We start from the raw sequence: 18596 nt of genomic DNA, 5'->3' as shown, positions 1-18596 counted from the left end.
CTAGTAGACACATGTCGCTATGGATCAACAAGCTGGTCCACTTTGATGTCCCTGAGATAGCAAAACAGACCCCAAAAGACGCTTCCTGCTGGAACTTTTTTTCCAACCCTTCGTGAGTATTGTGATTGAATCTTCATCTCAACGGAAAAATGCGAGCGTCCCGTTGGTCGGCATCCTAGCGCGAGTGAGAATATTACAATAAGTGTTTGTTTTACATTGGTTTGTTATTACCTATTAATGCTGCAGATGCTATAGTGCCACACTCGGATTCTGACATTTATTGCCCATCGTCTTTGTGTTTGGGCTCAAAATTTTAAGGTCCTAGATCATAATTTTTCCAAAAGTTATCGTTGTTGGCTCTCACAAAGTCAGCTTGATTAGCATTGTTGTTGATTGGGAAGGGCTCTGTGGTTCCTAGTGCCGCGTCAAACGATCACGTGACTGGATTCCTCATTATCTCTCAAAATGGCTCGGGAATCTCCGGAAAATTGATCCTATTTTTATCATATCTATTAATCCGCAAACTTTGCAAGTCTTTTGGTGTCATAAATCAGATATATATTGTAATAACATCAACATAGAAGCAACTTGTTTTTCCACTCTCCTGGTACTTTAATGTGTGCATCCTCTATCCAGTACAGGCATGCATTTATTTGTACACATGCAGAGATGAAGGAAGTTTTATGTGCTCATTCCAAGTTGTGTGCAAAATAATACGAAGATAGCTTGATTTTATCTGTGGAGAATTATTTTCAAATTAAGTTATGAAGCTTCGATAGTCGGTCTGAGTGTGTGTGTGTGTGTGTGTGTGTGTGTGTGTGTGTGTGTGTGTGTGTGTGTGTGTGTGTGTGTGTGTGTGTGTGTGTGTGTGTGTGTGTGTGTGTGTGTGTGTGTGTGTGTGTGTGTGCGCGCGCGCGCGCATGCCATGTCAATATTTTGGGTTTGTGACCATGTTTGGTCAAATGTAGTCCAGAGGATCCTGTGTAGCTGGGCAAACTGAACCTTTGATCCCCTAATCTGGTCTAACCATCATCACAAGCACACATAGTTCAGTGTCGGTGGACACAGAGTGTGTGTGTGATGTATTGTAGTAATTTGGGGCTGATTATTTGGTATTTTACAGATGTAAAAAAATAAATTACCTAACTTATTTGTCCGAAGAATTCCTGGTGTCCCGCCACCAACTTTCGACACTTCCCTGGTTGAACATCATTGCATTTGTGCTCAGATTAGACTTAAGCCGTTTCAATTTAGATTGTGGTTGTCCTCATATGCCTGCAGAAAAAGATTATTATTTGAATATTAAGCTGTGCATGCTCGCTATTCGTATTGTGCCAAACAGTATTGTTCGGAGAGGGGGACATATTTACATTTCCTCACACGGTTACCACTATTTCAAGTGAGGCATTTATTAGCTGGGTTATGAAACCCTACAAGACTACGATACTGCTATGAGACGCAATATGGCTGGATGACAATGTCTAATAAGTGCATTTGAAAGCACAACAAAGCTCTAAGCCAGCGCTCTCCAACAAGTAGCTTGTGATCTGCTTCATGAATAAAGAACAATTAAATGTTGCTTGCAATTGAACTAAAACCAGAGGAGTTTGTCTCTCCTTTTATGTTGTCAAAGTAGCTCCAACAATGATGAAAATGAGAGACCCCTAAACTGATCTTTTTGACGAAATTACGTAATCTTGAGTTTGCACTGGCTGCACGGCCGTATAACCATACTGATGTTTCTTTTAAGACGTTTTGTCCAAATTACTAAAATTCCACTAACAAGTTTTCTTTATGTATTTTTTGCTATTGAAAATGAATCTGGCAGTCTTTTCCTATAATAGCAATTAGTTTTTGAGTAATTGGTAAATCACAAACTTTATTTGGAACGACCCCTTTCCATTGCCAGATTCGATATGTCGCCCCTTCTTGGTGTGACGTCATCTACAGAACTGCAGCCCATTTTCCTGCACTGACAGTGTTAATAAAGTCATGTAAAACTATTATTTCGATCACTTAATTGCATGTTTTTGTTTTGCCCTGGTCCATGATTACTTAAAAACTGATATAGTTAACATGAACAAAAAATAAATGTAAAAGAATCTTAATTTCCGGACTTCCCTGCTCTTCCATCTCCTCTTCAATAGACATCATAGTCTGCGTTTCTTCATGCTCTTTCAGCATTTCCTCAAGCATATTGAGGAAATGCTAGAAGACGACACAAAATAGAATGCTATCAGCTTACCTTCTTTTCTCTTGTTTTTGAGCGCCAGGGTCTGCTTTTCTTGCTCTGTTTCTCAGCAGGTTCTGACTCGGTTTTTCTCCCCTCAATGGTGCTCCTGATTTTCAGGATCACATTTGGCTTGAGTTATTTACATTTTTTCCATCTGAAACTCTTACCAAAACCTTTCTTCTTCAATGTCAGAATCGATACACCTTTGCTGCAAATTACACTTCTCTCGCTTGGTCCATCCCATTTTGTGTTAGTCAATTTGACTGGAGAGATCCATAATTTCCTCATATTCCCATCATTTAGAAATGTATGTAGGCTGACCCTTTTTGAGTTGTATTGCTATAACCTGCAACAATGCATCTGGCAGACATGTTTGATTATTCATTCAAATTCTGCGTAAAAATATCGTGATTCAGGATGAAAACGCGACCAAAATACATCGGAATCAGATCCATGTTATTGTTATTGTCAGTGAGGGTTCCAAAACTAGGACTTTTTTTGGTACAACGATGCTACATGAAATAAGAACTAGCAAAACTAGGATAACCAAGCTAAAAATAGAATTGAAAATAAAACAAGATTAATAAAGCAAGAATATGAGTGGAGTTTGCATGTTCTCCCCTTGACTGCGTGGGTTCCTTCCGGGTAATCCGGCTTCCTCCCACCTCCAAAGACATGAACCTGGGGATAGGTTGATTGGCAACACTAAATTGGCCCTTAGTGTGTGCATGTGAGTGTGAATGTTGTCTGTGTATCTGTGTTGGCCCTGTGATGAGGTAGCGACTTGTCCAGGGTGTACCCCGCCTTACGCCCGAATGCAGCTGAGATAGGCTCAAGCACCCCCGGCGACCCCAAGAGGGACAAGCGGTAGGAAATGGATGGATGGATGGAAGATAAAACATCTGTGGCCTCATGTATCAAACTTGCGTACGCACTAAAACCTGCACTACGCCCTTTTTCATTGCAAAGTTGAGATATATCAAAACTTAAGTTGATAGCTGTTGTACTGACATTTCTACAGGCTGTGGATACTTTAATGCAGGGGTCGCCAAACCGTGGATTGTCATCTACCAGTCGATCTTTGGGATCCTACCGGTCGATCGCGAAAATATTAGAAAAAAAAATGTATATGACACCCCCACCCGTGGAGTGGCCAACAGACCCGCAATCGCGCAAGTGTTTTAACCCCTGAACATGCCCGCACGCCTCACCTCTCTCTTTTCAGCCTCTCATCCCCCAGCTCTCAGTACTGCGGCCAACCCCCTGAGCACAGCCACCTACTTACTACATCTGCTCATCTCGCCAACGCGTATATCATGTTGTACACCCTACACAAGTCGCCACCTCATCGCAGGGCCAACACAGATAGACAGATATACTGTATATAGTATATAACGTGTGTTTTGGTGTGTTCTTAATTGAGGTCCACATTTTTTATGTCTTTTTGTTGAAAATTTAAACACCTCATTCTCTTGATTACGTTCAGCAAACTTCGAAGTAACCCGAAAGACTGACCATACTCAACCCCTCGCCCCACTCCATTCAGCAGCCCCCTGCCTCCTCAATAGCGTTCTTTAAGAGCATTGCCTTCAGCTCAGTACTCGTTCTCGCACGCACACACACAAGCATTCCAGTCTAACATCCTTTATTCAGTAAAAGCTTTAGGCCATCATTTATTAGGGGGATGCTCCATTCATTCAGCCATGTGTTAAATTCTTTGTAGAACTCAATTTGGCAGCATGTGCATAGTAATGACTAAATATAGAGCTGTGTGTGCGTGGGTGTGGGTGTGTATGAATGAGCGTTTCACCAACTAATTGACATCTTCCAGCAAGTATTAATCCTGGATATTGACCCTACAGCTTTATTTCAATATGAGTATTCCACCAAACGGTAAATATTTTATATTTCAGCCCATACGTGTGTAACTTCAAGTTTGTTATGCATGCAAAGAGCTTTGCCGGCCACTTATTAACATGATGTCAACATCAATGATGCAACCAGAGACCAAGGTATGATGATGGTAAGCTATATTAAGGCAAGGGATAGGGCAGGCCTGGGGTCACTTGATCCTCAAGACAACATTCTTCTCTTCACCACTCAAAGAATAAGGATTAGGTTTTTTGGCAGTGATCGTACAAAGCTTTTGGCTTTTCTCTTTACAACTGTAATATTTACCTAAAAAAAGCGCTACAGTGTACCGATATTAAATAAGGTGAAAACGGGTAGAAATTATAGTAAATACAGTGTCTCCCACAGAATGCCAATATATTTGTGGCGGCGGGGACGTGGCAGGGGCTTTGTCAATATGATGTCATCATATAATTTGCATAATCAGCGATAATGGATATATTTTCTTCAAAAAGGCTAAAATAAATCTTATACATATATTAAAAAAACTAATCTGTGTTATTATATTAATTATTTTTTATTTTATAATGTTGCTCTATTTTTTAAATTGCTGCTGCTTATTGTATTACTACAATATATAACACAGGCTGCACATTGTACACCCTTGGGTTTTTTGACATATATTATTCTTCCCTCTCTGAATGTTGGAATTTAGTTTGCCAAAAATTTAAACAAGTCTCTTAAATTAGATAAGTAACTTGCTTATTGATAGTCACCACAATTAAGTCACTGTAAAAATAAGCACGTGAAGAAAAGAACATATAAAAATACATATGAAGTGCACAAACATGTAGGAATCATGATAAATCAACAATACAGTTTGGTATAAACAGAAAAGGCAATACAATTACACAGGATGAAGGTTTGCTCTAATGCGATTATAACGATATTTGTGGTTGCCGATACAATTCAGGGACCATCTAATTTCTTTCAGAACAATACGATCTGAAACGATTCAGTGAGTTGAAATCGATTCAGTAACTTTTTAGCAAATAAAAAATCAAGCATTGTGACTGTGAAATAAATACTGGACACTGGACACTGCAGAAGATGTTTCCTATATTTCTGTTATTTCTTGTAAGGAAATGATGTATACATGAATTATGGATACAAACAAGCAAGTAAACCACAATTAATGGCCAATGCCTTGACATAGTATTTGAATAAGTGCAACCAACAATTTAGGTAGAATTAACCGGAGTGCACATTTTCTGCTCTCATTTTCAATATTCAAGCAATTTTAAAAACAATTACAGTAACCAACATTTTAAGAGTAGATTTACCTGCTAAATAGAATTCCCCGACTTGGCCATACAGTATCCGTTCTCCGCCGTGACATTGCCGATGACGGACAGCGTCCCAGGTGTGCGGAAGCATGTATGCTCCTCCTCCCTATTGATGGTGTTGGTCCCTCTCTTCCTTATTTTTTATTGCCTCTTTAATCCATATTTACAAAACTCAAAACTAGTGAAGTTGGCACCTTGTGTAAATCGTAAATAAAAAACAGAATACAATGATTTGCAAATCCTTTTCAATTTATATTCAATTGAACACACTGCAAAGACAAGTTATTTAATGTTCGAACTGAGAAACGTAATTTTTTTGCAAATAATCATTAACTTTAATGGCAGCAACACATTGCAAACAAGTTGGCACAGGGGCATTTTTCCACTGTGTTACATGGCCTTTCCTTTTAACAACACTCAGTAAATGTTTGGGAACTGAGGAGACCAATTTTTTAAGCTTTTCAGGTGGAATTCTTTCCCATTCTTGCTTGATGTACAGCTTAAGTTGTTCAACAGTCCGGGGTCCCCGTTGTGGTATTGTAGGCTTCATAATGCGCCACACATTTTCAATGGGAGACAGGTTTGGACTACAGGCAGGCCACTCTAGTACCCGCACTCTTTTACTACGAAACCTTGCTGTTATAACACTTGGCTTGGCATTGTCTTGCTGAAATAAGCAGGGGCGTCCATGATAACGTTGCTTGGATGGCAACATATGTTGCTCCAAAACCTGTATGTACCTTTCAGCATTAATGGTGCCTTCACAGATGTGTAAGTTACCCATGCCTTGGGCACCGATACACCCACATACCATCACAGATGCTGCCTTTTGAACTTTGCGCCTATAACAATCCAGATGGTTCTTTTCCTTTTTGGTCCGGAGGAAACGACATCCACAGTTTCCAAAAACAATTTGAAATGTGGACTCGTCAGACCACGGAACACTTTTCCACTTTGCATCAGTCCATCTTAGATGAGCTCGGGCCCAGCGAAGCCGGCTGCGTTTCTGGGTGTTGTTGATCAATGATTTTGGCTTTGCATATTAGAGTTTTAACTTGCACTTACAGATGTAGCGACCAACTGTGGTTTTCTGAAGTGTTCCTGAGACTATGTGGTGATATCCTTTACACACTGATGTCGCTTTTTGATGCAGTACCGCCAGAGTGATCGAAGGTTCCGGGCATTCAATGTTGGTTTTCAGCCCTGCTGCTTACGTGCAGTGATTTCTCCAAAGTCTCTGAAACTTTTGATGATATTACAGACCGTAGATGGTGAAATCCCTAAATACCTTGCAATAATAATAATAATAATGGATTAAATTTATATAGCGCTTTTCTAGACACTGATAGCCCTTCACAGAGAAGTGAGAACCCATCATTCATTCACACCTGGTGGTGGTAAGCTACTTGCATAGCAACAGCTGCCCTGAGGTAGACTGACGGAAGCGTGGCTGCCAGTTTGCGCCTACGTCCCCTCCGACCACCACCTATCATTCTTTCACCAGTGTGAGCGGTACTGGGGGCAAGGGTGAAGGGTCCTGCCCAAGGACACAACAGCAGCGATTTGGATGTCAAGAGGCGGGGAGCGAAACTGCAACCCTCGGGTTTCTGGGACGGCCGCTCTACCCACTATGCCATACCGCCCCATAGCTGGTTGAGAAATGTTGTTCTTAAACTGTTGGACAATTTGCTCATGCATTTGTTCACAAAATGGTGATCCTTGCCCCATCCTTTTTTGTAAATGACTGAGAATTTCATGGAAGCTGCTTTTATACCCAATCATGGCACCCACCTGTTTCCAAGTAGCCTGTTAACCTGTGGAATTTTCCAAATAAGTGTTTGATGAGCATTCCTCAACTTTCTCAGTCTTTTTTGCCACCTGTGCCAGCTTTTTTGAAACATGTTACAGGCATCAAATTCTAAATGAGCTAATATTTGCAAAAAATAACAGTTTTCTTGTTTGAATGTTAAGTATCTTATCTTTGCAGTTTGTTGAATTGAATTAAGGTTGAAAAGGATTTGCAAATCATTATATTCTGTTTTTTTTTTTACCATTTACACAACATGCCAACTTCACTGGTTTTGTGTTTTGTATTTGTTTTTCATGAAATAACTTACCTGGCTGTTGGTTGTCGCTTTATGTCGTGTTCCAGTAGTTTGTGCGTTGAGTAACTTCCTCCGCCGTCACTTCTGCTTTGTTGTTTTGTGTCTTTTGTAGCTTAAAGTTAAGTTGCGGCTTTAAAATATTGTGTTGTGTGGTTTGTATTTTGTTTTGGCCTTTAAAATCATGTTGTTGCTGTAAGTTTTTGTGTTCTAATTAATTATATTGTTTTGTGGCGTTTGCGTTTAAGACCTTTCTCCACCACCGTAGCTATTTTTTTTTTGATGACGTCACAGACAGGAAAATAGACTAAACGTTTTACGTCCTTAGTTTTAGAAGTGCTTAACTTCATAAAAAGTCTGACATTCTTAATACCAATGTTTTCCTTTTTTTAATATCGATAATATCGATCATTCTCTTTTAAAACAATCTTCAATGAATAGCTATCTTCCGGAAGGCCAATTTGCCGAGCACAGGTCGATATACTTGAAATTAAGGAATATAAATCAATATATCAATGTATCGATCAGTCGTTACACACCTCATACAAACGTTAATCAAATCATATTTTAACAGAACAACAAATTAAATGAATACTGACCACTAACGTGTACTCCACAACGAGTCTCCTGCAGCATACACACTGTGCTGACTACGGAATTCTGTTGCTCAAACCTCAAACTCTTCATTCTAAAACAAATAATGTCGGCAATGTTTTGTGTAAGATGATTGCAGTAGATGAAAGCACATGTGAAGTTTAAAGTGTTATTTACGGTAATTCAAACGTATTATTTATTTTTACTTTTTGTGGCCCCCTGACTTTTATATCGTAATTTTAATGTCTAGTATCTGACTAATTTAACTGCGGCAACACTACTGCTTTGCGGTAGTATTTTACTTCCTAATACATGCATGCGTTCGAGAGCCTGCAAGAGCATGTAAGTCAACATCGTAGCAGAGACAGAAAGAAGAATGGAAGCTAAACTAACAAAACCTGAAGAGGAATTGATTCCAAAAAGGGGAAAGACAAACTTCTTTGTTCGGCTTAAAGTCAGACACCGACCCAAACATGGTAATCCGCAAAAAGATGCCATTAACACATCTTTTATTTTCTATCACTTGAAGACACAGCATGAAGAACAGTACAGAGAAAGTGTTAAAATGCTACTAACGTTATTTCAAAACCACGATACATACAAAATCCAGGTTTTATAAATACAAAATAAAAACTAACATTCATTGTATGTTTGTAAACTGTGTATATTTAATTTCAAGAAAAAAAATACTTTATTGTGATACAGATTAATATCGAGATATACAGGTAATAGTACCTATATTGGGAGACATATTTTTTGTACTGGTCACACAGCACTACTCAGAAATCACGCAAAATGTAGATAATATTTTGGGGAAATAAGTATCTGTAAATGTATCCCCTTGCATAGATACGGTGTGAACAGTCCATCATTAATGTGTTAAGGTTTTGTTTTTTACCTATTATATTCAGAGTAGAGTATTAAAGGGGAACTGCACTTTTTTGGAATGTTGCCTATCGTTCACAATCAGAGAGACATAAACACGTCTTTTTTTTTTTTTTTTTTACGATTTTAAAGATGATAAAAAACGCTTAAAAGATGCGGCAACTGGGGGTTATTGTTGTAGCTTTTTCAAAGCCCTCTAAAACAACTTCAAAACCCTCCATTAATGTTTTATATACAAACTGAAAATCTATATATATAATGTAGTAACAGACACGTTCATAACAATATGTAATATGTTCAATATTTACCGTATTTTGGTAACACTAAATTGGCCCTAGTGTGTGAATGTGAATGTGAATGTTGTCTGTCTATCTGTGTTGGCCCTGCGATGAGGTGGCGACTTGTCCAGGGTGTACCCCGCCTTCCGCCCGATTGTAGCTGAGATAGGCTCCAGCGCCCCCCGCGACCCCAAAGGGAATAAGCGGTAGAAAATGGATGGATGGATGGTAATTTTAATCTTTTCCGAGACTGATTTCTTCCATGCATTGATTTCTGTTTCCATAGCAGCGCACGTCTGACTTCTGACAACATATGTTTGCTCCTACTTCCGGAATCAAACACGAGTGTGTTTTCTAATAATGGCAGACTTGTTAACCGACAACGACAACATCGAGTGAGCCATTATAATATTGATCAAGATACACGCAGCACCCCATGCGTGTTAGTACAACTACAGTACATACCCTGTCTGGCTAGCTGTGTACAAACACAAGATGAATTGTGGGCTAATACTTTACAAACACTGTAATATGATTGTTCATATTTTTCAGTCACTATAAATTGGTGTCGTATGGCGGTGTTGTGCATTACAAACTCAAACACGTTTCATGTTGTCGTAGAAGCTAGCTTATCTCTTGCCGTCGCTAGCTTTTACGGCTAATACCATAGCATGGTGATGTGTTACTACGCTAGAAAAAGAGTTCCTCAGTGTTCGCTCTTACAATAACAATGTCGCTACAGTTTGGTTATTATACAGGTTATGGAACGTAAATGAAGTATTGTTGACGGTTTCTGAATGCATTTTAAAGTGCTTTAGAGGTAGAATTGATTGCTCTCATTATTTTATTTTTATTTTATTTATTTTTTTTGTGTCCTGTCCAGCTTCTCAGGCAAATCATATAGTTGATGTAGATGCCCATGTCGGCTGTTCAGATTTACTTTACAAAAGAGAAGTGTAGGATACTTCTCTTGTTGCCTTATTTGTATTTGACTTTATTAAATGTATTTATATTATCATTTAGTGCAGCCGGGCCGGAGCAGGAGGGGATAGAAAGAGAAAAAAAAGAAGACAGAGGGGGAAATTGTGGGGACAAGAGGGGGATTAGACAGAGAGACAAAAACAACAACAGCAAACAACAACAACAACAACAATAGAGCAACATCAGCAAATACGACATGTACAAATATGATGGTAAAAGTAATAGCAAATAAGCAGTTAGCGAAAAATAAAAAATAATACAGAAATGACAATGAGCATTATTACACTACAAATGGATCAATACAAATACCAATAGAAATAGCGCAATTGATAATGAACAATACCAATAATTTACCTTTATTATCAACAATACAGTTGTTTAAATGCAACAATACATATACGTAATGATAACTTGAGATACGAAAGAATGCAGAAAAATGGAGGGGGAGAAAGAGAAGCAACCTACACCAACCTTGCAGACTGCCACAGTCACAATAGGTCAAGCTTTGTCAGTGTGCCATGTGTTACACCCAGTTTACCCTAGGGCAACAACGTTAATATATGTTTGATGAAACGTGATTATGTGCATGAGTATAAGTATGCATATGTACTTGTATATGTACAGAATGTGTATATGTGTTTGTACAATGAATGTATATGTACAGAATGTGTATATGTGTTTGTACAGTGAATGTATATGTACAGTATGTGTATGTGTATGTTTGTATATTGAATGTGCGTGTGGATGTACGAACTTTAGGTAGGTAAATATGTACTGTATTTGTGTATGTATGTGGGAGCGTAGGTACCTATGTACGTATGTGAGCATATGTGAATTTGCATGTACAATACATTCGACTCCCAGAGTGCGTGGGAGCCAGAGCACGGCCCCATCACCCCCGAGAGCCCAACCCACAAACAGTAGGCGTGGTGCCCAGGGAACCAGGGACCACCGCCCTCACGCAGCCAAGCCGGCCAGCGACAGGAACCCCAGAGCCCGGCCCACCGTACCGCCCACAAGGGCCAGCAGCAGGCCGCAGACAGACGCACCCGGCAGAGGACAGGGCACGAGAAAAGCAGGGGACAGCCAGACCCCAAGCCAGCGAGAGACCACACCCCACACGGGCAGAAAGGCGAGACGCCCCGCCCGAGGGACCCAGAGACTCCCCGCAACCGGACGGGAAGACCGCCCCCTCCCCACCGGCAACCGGGCCCCCACGAGCCCACCCCCCACCCCCGGAGAGCGCAGCGAGGCCAGCCCCCGGCCACCCCACCCAAATCGGCCGCCACAGGACCACCCAGGCACAGGGCCACGGGAACCACCCACCCCACCTGCAGGGACCCCAACGATGGAGATGGAACAACCAGCAACCGCCCCGCCGAGCCCCCCCTCTGAGGGAGGGGAAAAATTAAAAAATAATATTAATAAAATATATTAAAAAATAAAAAAATAAAAAAATAATTAAAAGAAGATCACAGACATGCTGACAAACAAGGTCACTACCCCAGCAACTGGCCGACTCGCAGCACCTCGGAATACCTTGCAGCACCAAGCTACCACAATAGACGCAGGGACTAGGCCCAACAGGCCCCAACCAAGACGGGCACCCGGAAGGGATGGACAGCGGGACCCAGGAGCTCCAGACACGCAGTTCGGATGCAGTAGCCTGAGGCGTCGACCCCCGTCTGACAGGCAGGCCCAGAGCGTACCCCCAGAAATATACATACATACATATATACATACACATACATGTATACATACCCACACATACACATATATACATATACATACACATATATATACATACATACATACACACACACACATATACATACATATACACAGTTCGTCAGCCCCGACAGCCATCACGCGCGCGCGCTGCCACCAGTCACAACATCAGCCACACCCCTGCACCAGACCCAGCAGCCACGGGCGCCCACACCACAAACAAACGGCAGCAGAAACAGCAGCCGCAATAACCCCAGACAGCCAGCACCAGCCAATCAAATCAAAGTGATAAAAAAAAACTGCGACCAGCAACCACACGCCACCAGGACCACGGAGACCAGCCGGCGCCAGCCCGCCAGTCAGTCCGAACGCCAACACGCAAACAAGAGACACCAACACCCCCCCCCCACCAAAAGGCCCCCCACCCCAACCCAAACCCGCACAAACACACCACCGCCCAAACAACCGAGACACAGCATCCAGACCAGACACGGGGGCCGCGTCGTCACCAACAGAGACCCCACAGCGCAAGGTCGGGCCACACGGGCACGGACCCCACCCAACAGGAAGTGAGACCCGCGCGACGCCACACACAAATAAATAAAAAAATAAAATTTAAAAAATTTAATAAAATAAAAATAAGTAAATAATAAAAATAAAAATAATAAATACATTAAAAATAAAAAAATATATAACAATAATAAATGAATAAAAGCCTGGCAGGCCACCAGACCGCAGTCCCCGCCGGCCGACGAGGCAATGAGGGGTGCGCCGAACCCCAATCCCCCCATGCATGTGTACAAGGTCCCCAGAGTGTCTACTGTGTAGTTAAAATTAGGAGGTCAGCCGTTACAACCGACCTCCAGTCCCTATTGATGTGTGTACTGTAGCGTGAGTGAGATATGTATGCTTGTGGGAACTAATAATGCGATTAAAATTGGGGGACATCAAGGTCATGGTGGGTCCCAACCAAGCCAAGCCCCCCAAATCCTAAGTGTCTAATATGCAGCTAAGATTGAGGGATGGACGAGCAGGGGACAAGACAGGAGGACTGGAGCCCCATTGGAGGCATCCTCAACCCCCCGCCATGCCTCCCCGCAGGACAATCCCCAAAGTCCTATTGCTCTCATTAGCTGCATTGCTAGCCACCTAGAACGAGCCAATTTTTATGTTAGAAATCGAAGAAAAAAAATAAATAAATTGTCTTCTTGTCTCATAATGATTGTGAAGAATAAGCAAAATTCCAAAAAAAAGAGTGCAGTTCCCCTCTAACTGTGTTTTTTCTTTTTCTTTTGTTTTTTGTTTCTAGCTTCTATGCAGGTTTTCACTTAAAGGTTTTCACTATATGGTTCTTTACATTCGAGGTTATTATTTGTGCATCTGGGACCAAACTTCTGTTTCAATATCAACAGTGTTTAACTTCTTTTTACTCTTGTATGCCATTTGAGAATGATAACATGTGACTTTAAACATTGTCTGTACATTTTTTTTTTTTTTCAGTTTTTTTAAAGGTTTTACAATGGCTAAAATTAGACCCTGGAACAGATTTTTAATTCCATCATTTCCTAAAATGTTTTCAACACATCGGTTTAACCTGAAGAGTTGCTGCTGTTCTGTAAGCTGCAGGCGACCACAGCCAGTCACTCCTTAAGCAAAGAGGCCCAAGTGGGCTTAGAAAAACACACTTCAGCACACATTGACTGGAAGCCTAGACAAATAGGCACAGTGGAACGCCTAAAAAGAAAAAATGATAATATGATTGATGTGTATATATATACTGTATATATATATATATATATATATATATATATATATATATATATATATATATATATATATATATATATATATATATATATATGTATATATATATATGTATATACTGTGTATATATATATATAATATATATATATATATATATATGTATGTAATACTTTCCTCCAGAAGTTCTTATCTTTGTCCATGTGATGCCAGATGAAACACGAATTGAGCTGTTTGGCCACAATAACCAGCAATATGTTTGGAGGAGAAAATGTGAGGCCTTTAATCCCAGGAACACCGTCCCTACCGTCAAGCATGGTGGTGGTAGTATTATGCTCTGGGCCTGTTTTGCTGCCAATAGAACTGGTGCTTAACAGAGAGTAAATGGGACAATGAAAAAGGAGGATTACCTCCAAATTCTTCAGGACAACCTAAAATCATCAGCCCGGAGGTTGGGTGTTGGGCGCAGTTGGGTGTGACCCCAAACACACATTAAAACTGGTAAAAGAATGGCTAAATCAGGCTAGAATTTAGGTTTTAGAATGGCATTCCCAAAGTCCCGACTTAAACGTGTGGACAATGCTGAAGAAACAAGTTCATGTCAGAAAACCAACAAATTTAGCTGAACTGCACCAATTTTGTCAAAAGGAGCGGTCAAAAATTCAACAAGAAGCTTGTGGATGGCTACCAAAAGTGCCTTATTGCAGTGAAACTTGCCAAGGGACATGTAACCAAATATTAACATTGTATACTTTTGACCCAGCAGATTTGGTCACATTTTCAGTAGACCCCACCCCTCCGACCCCCATTCGAATACGACCTCAGATCAGACGAGGCGACCCGCTGAACTTAAGCATATCACTAAGCGGAGGAAAAGAAACTCTTTTCCTCCGCTTATTTGGTTCTTTAAATTCATTAAAGAACCAAACTTCATGAATGTTTTTTGTGACAAACAAGTATGTGTATGAGTCGGAACTAAAACATACAGAAGTACTGCTTTTGTGAGGATGTCTCGGTTCAGCTTTCAGACTGCTTCAGTTATTTATTGTAAATCAGTCTAAGAAAGTGTGAGCCTCAGACTGCAGCGCAAGCACAGTATCAATGTCGTAAAAACACTGATTCCGTGCTTTTGAATTGTCCTCAAATAAGCAGCTCATGTGGATTGAAGGCATCCTCGGTCAACCTTTCCACTGCCTGACTGATGTAGCCTCATTTTGAGTTATGAGGTGTGGGACCACTGGGTGTTCTCCTGGCTGCCGTCGCAGATGAGGAGGCAGGGAACGGCGTGGCCTCACGGGCTTCCTATCTGTCGCAATTATCTCCCTGTCTAGGGGTTGGATAAGGTGCTCGGACCTTACTCGCCCCCTCTCTCGGCATGACTCCTCACGCGCTCGCTCACACCTCCTAGAGCTGCCATTGGACACCTTTCATCCCACTAAGGAAGTATTATCTAACGCATCCTGTTGAGAGCGCTGAGATCTAGGCTAGCATCAGGCAGGCCAGCACAACCCAATTAGTCTAAATTAGGAGGGATCCCAAATCTGATTTGGGATTATTTATCAAATTTACCCAACTGTTATCGGATCACATTTTAGATGGGAAAAGGACCATCTGCACAGCAAAAACACCTCATGCATAATTGGATTTGTAGTCGCCGCAGAACACTTGTAACAGTTTTTGGGTCTACCTATACTAGCACAATCGTACCTAAGTCCAGCACAACTGGCTCGGGTGAACACTTAGATTCCATACATTTTACCTCATTTGGCACAATTGGAAGAAGAGGTGAGTCAGGGCATGGCATGACTGAAATATACTTACCTGAATCATAGAACCACTAAAACAGTAGTTCTTAACCTGGGTTCGATCGAACCATAGGGGTTCGGTGAGTCGGCCTCAGGGGTTCGGCGGAGCCTCCGCCGCTGAAGTCAAGACACACCCAACTCAACGTGTAAATAAAAACTTCTCCCTATCGGCGTATTATGGATACCCCCCAAACAATTTTCCTTCTAATTTCCATATGATTTGCAGGTGTGTAATTTGTTGTGAGTTCATACACTGTGTTTGTGTTGTTCTTTGAACAAAGTGATGTTCATGCACGGTTCATTTTGTGCACCAGTAAAAAAACATAACTTTGTCTTGAATTTGAAAAAAAAATTTTTTAAATTTTTCTCAAAAGAAGGGTTCCGTGAAGGCGCATATGAAACTGGTGGGGTTCGGTACCTCCAACAAGGTTAAGAACCACTGCACTAAAAGAACCACTAATAAAACCGCCAAAATTGCTCCTCGCAAGTTCTTAACAATGACAATAATAACACAATAACATATTTCATAATAATACAAAAAAAGAAATTACTCGAAATAATCCAAAAATCAAACCCCTGCAATAAGCTCGCTCATCGGCAACTACATTTGTAATGACGATAATGGATTATACTTGTATAATCCAGGTACTCAAAGCGCTTTGACACTATTTCCACATTCAACCATTCACACACTGATCGCGGAAAGCTGCCATGCAAGGCACTAACCACGACCCAACTGGAGCAAGGGTGAAGGGTTTTGCCCAAGTACACAACGGACGTGACTAGGATGCTGAAAGCTACAATTGAACCTGGAACCCTCAAGTTACTGCCACGGCCGCTGTACTATCTCTCACCTTCAGTGTCATTTATATTATTGTGATCTCTCCTGTCGCAAATAATTATGTATTGACTTGGGGTTGTTAGTTAGTTTGTTAGTTAGTGACATAGCTCAACAATTTATGGGTGTATTTTCATGAAAATTACAGAAAATGACAGAAATTGTATAAGGAACAGATGATTCGGTTTGGGGGGGTGAATAGGATCACCGTCTGGATTCAGGATTTTTAAAAAAGGATTCTTTACTATTAGGAGAAGCCTGGCAGAGATCTGCGCTCTCTGAGTGCTTTTCTAGTTAATGATAGCCGCTGACTTGCACAATAAAAATAATCAGAACAACTCAATAAGACTGGAAATGATCCACAAAGTCATTAAAATTCCAGTATACTCTAGTCTGAGTATGTCATTATTTGGAAGCAATAAAGTGACTGTAATGCAATCGCTTCTTGCCAGTTCTTAAAGATGACGAACACATTTCATACCATAAAGCAGGGATCCCCAAACTACAGCCCGCGGGCTAAATTAGGCCCGCAAGTTTCCAAATATCCGGCCCGCAGAAAGTCCCAAGTTTAAAATGTTTTTATTTGTATTTTTTTTTAATTATTTTTTTAAATCTGTCCTTTCTAATCCATTTTCAACTGCTTGTTACTCTCGGTGTCTCCTAGCTGCTCAGGCAAATCATATTGTCTAAAAATGCATTTTCCCATCGATAACGTGACATCGGCAACGTGCGCGCTCTTTCAGTGTGTGTGTGTATATATATATATATATATATATATATATATATATATATATATATATATATATATATATATACCGCCCGAATGCAGCTGAGATAGGCTCCAGCACCTCCCGCGACCTCAAAAGGGACAAGCGGTAGAAAATGGATTGTGTATATACAGGTAAAAGCCAGTAAATTAGAATATTTTGAAAAACTTGATTTATTTCAGTAATTGCATTCAAAAGGTGTAACTTGTACATTATATTTATTCATTGCACACAGACTGATGCATTCAAATGTTTATTTCATTTAATTTTGATGATTTGAAGTGGCAACAAATGAAAATCCAAAATTCCGTGTGTCACAAAATTAGAATATTACTTAAGGCTAATACAAAAAAGGGATTTTTAGAAATGTTGGCCAACTGAAAAGTATGAAAATGAAAAATATGAGCATGTACAATACTCAATACTTGGTTGGAGCTCCTTTTGCCTCAATTACTGCGTTAATGCGGCGTGGCATGGAGTCGATGAGTTTCTGGCACTGCTCAGGTGTTATGAGAGCCCAGGTTGCTCTGATAGTGGCCTTCAACTCTTCTGCGTTTTTGGGTCTGGCATTCTGCATCTTCCTTTTCACAATACCCCACAGATTTTCTATGGGGCTAAGGTCAGGGGAGTTGGCGGGCCAATTTAGAACAGAAATACCATGGTCCGTAAACCAGGCACGGGTAGATTTTGCGCTGTGTGCAGGCGCCAAGTCCTGTTGGAACTTGAAATCTCCATCTCCATAGAGCAGGTCAGCAGCAGGAAGCATGAAGTGCTCTAAAACTTGCTGGTAGACGGCTGCGTTGACCCTGGATCTCAGGAAACAGAGTGGACCGACACCAGCCTTAAGTAATATTCTAATTTTGTGACACACGGAATTTTGGATTTTCATTTGTTGCCACTTCAAATCATCAAAATTAAATGAAATAAACATTTGAATGCATCAGTCTGTGTGCAATGAATAAATATAATGTACAAGTTACACCTTTTGAATGCAATTACTGAAATAAATCAAGTTTTTCAAAATATTCTAATTTACTGGCTTTTACCTGTGTGTGTGTATATATATATATATATATATATAGAGTATAATATATATACACACAGCCCGGCCCCTGGCCAAATTGTTTCAACCCAATGCGGTCCCCGAGTCAAAAAGTTTGGGGACCCCTGCCATAAAGACTCAAGATAATCTATAAATTAAGACCTGCGGCACCATCATTGAATTTAAGCGTTCTGGCAAGTATTTAACAACCTTCGCCATGTTCCACAACAAAAAATAATCAGATTTACTAAACTTTAACCCTAACCCTCAAAATAAGACTGCAAATAATCCACAAAGTCAAGGGTACTGTAGGATTATACATCAGCACGGAAGTGACGCCTCAAGCAGACAACGCATGAATGCTCAGTGTGGTTCCAAGTCCAGC

General features: G+C 40.6%; 1 protein-coding gene across 3 annotated transcripts in view; it reads left to right on the top strand.

The window, feature by feature from the left end:
* LOC133576088 (1-phosphatidylinositol 4,5-bisphosphate phosphodiesterase beta-4-like) overlaps positions 1–18596 on the top strand; it is a 126401-nt gene that overhangs the window by 47242 nt on the left and 60563 nt on the right. The window lies entirely within an intron of this gene.

Source organism: Nerophis lumbriciformis, linkage group LG34, assembly GCF_033978685.3.
Source record: "Nerophis lumbriciformis linkage group LG34, RoL_Nlum_v2.1, whole genome shotgun sequence".
Taxonomy (NCBI): Eukaryota; Metazoa; Chordata; class Actinopteri; order Syngnathiformes; family Syngnathidae; genus Nerophis; species Nerophis lumbriciformis.
This window is presented reverse-complemented; position numbering and strand designations above follow the sequence as displayed.